Here is a 1,873-nt window from a genome sequence, read left to right on the forward strand (position 1 = left end):
TTTTTTTTTTTTTTTTTAAGTCTGCAGCTTGGATAAATAGGAAATTAAGACATACATGTTTCGGTCATTCTAGTTTTATTCTCTTGAACAAATCAAACTCACTCAAACTTTCTTAATGAATCATTGGAGTAAAGGTTTTATACTTAATTGGTACACCTCCTTCATAAAACTGTGGAAGAATCCTTTTAAAATTGGCTTTTTTTTAACGGCCTGAACCAAAAAAGGGGGAAATATTAATATTTTTCCACCACTTCAATGATTTTATCTTGTCAAACCTGTTTTAAATGAACAGTTTCAAGTACCAACTCTTAAAAATAAAATCTAGCATACTAATTGATCAAAAAAGCTACATTTAAATGCAAACAAATCTCCAAAAAATATAAGAACGATTGAAGTAAAAACTTCAGCAGCACTTTGGACTTCAATTATCTTCCCCCATTAGTTTCAGCTTATATAGAATATACTCAGCAGCACTGTAGAAAAAGAAAGATGCAATGTGTGAGCAAATAAATAAATGGTATCTTAGCTATGCACACAAAACTAGTCCAACAAAGACCTATTTGAAAACTGAAAAATAAAAACAGATTCTGATACAAATTTTCTACAAACAAGAAAACAGATGCAAGCAGTAGAAAGCACATTATACATGCAGTGTTCATTTCCAAAAATAGATCATATCATCCTTTGTTTTGATAAAATCCACTTGGCATATCCAAATACATAGCACATTGTTTTGAATTCAAGTTCCCATAAAACATTGACATTTGTACATATCCAAATATCATCTTAAACCCAACAAAACCAACATGTTCAAATCAGTTATTTGTGTGTTGATTCCAAACACCCTCTGCATAAGCAGTAGCATGACCTTCCTCTTTTGCTGTTCTCATAAACTTTTCATTCTCTCCTATAACATACTAGGCATTTTCAGTGTGTAAAATCTCTGGTTGATAAAGTACATGCATGAAGTTTTTATTTAGGTGGTTAGAGTTTGAAACTCTGGTTTTTGACAAGAGGAGAGTGAAAATCTCTAGTTGATAAACAGTCAAGTTGCAATAGGTAAAAATATTTTGATAACAATATTTTTACCTTTCAGCATAGTTAGAATGTATTTAGGTCTTTTTCTGTATACTTCCGGTGTACATGGCTTTGATCCAATATTAGTCCCTGATTTTGTAGGGTTTTAGCTAGCTAGCTAGGATTTAGACTTAAAGCAACAAAGTTAAAATATGAGATATAAAAAAAAGGTGCAGAGGAATAAGAGAAAGCACGCATTGCCTAATGGCTAATGGTGACAAAGTCAGAAACCAGAAGAGCAAAAAACCATATAAAATTCGCCCATTTAAACCCCCCATCAATCTCATCACCCTCTCAACCAAACGAGTCTCCTTCTCCTTCTCCTCCTCCTCTTCCTCCTCCTTCTTCTCTCTGAAAAACCAAAACAGCAGAAACAACTACTATGGTGGTTCTTTCTCAGCCTGCAGCATTAGACGACTACTCTTTGATACAGACACACAAGCCCCCTGGCTTGTTCACTGGAATTCCAGTGGTGGACCTCTTAGACCCTGATGTCAAGACCCTTATAGCTAAGGCCTTGGAATTTGGGATCTTCAAGGTGGTGAATCAAGGAGTCCCAGTGGAGTTCATGAAAAAGCTGGAAGCTGAAGCCCTCAGGTTCTTCAACTTACCCCAGTCTGAGAAAGACAGCGCTGGCCCTCCTGACCCATTTGGCTATGGCAGCAAGAGAATCGGTCCCAACGGTGACGTGGGTTGGATTGAATATATCCTCCTTAACACTAATCCTGAAGTCATCTCCCACAAGTCATTTTCCATTTTCCAGGAAAACCCAGAAATATTCCGGTAAAGTCTCTAA

At 36.1% G+C, this 1,873-nt stretch overlaps 1 pseudogene; it reads left to right on the forward strand.

Annotated features, from left to right (window-relative positions):
- Nucleotides 1-1,459: 1,459 nt before the first annotated feature.
- Nucleotides 1,460-1,873, forward strand: LOC122302144 (annotated as a pseudogene).

The sequence above is a fragment of the Carya illinoinensis genome, chromosome 1 (assembly GCF_018687715.1).
Source record: "Carya illinoinensis cultivar Pawnee chromosome 1, C.illinoinensisPawnee_v1, whole genome shotgun sequence".
Lineage (NCBI taxonomy): Eukaryota > Viridiplantae > Streptophyta > Magnoliopsida > Fagales > Juglandaceae > Carya > Carya illinoinensis.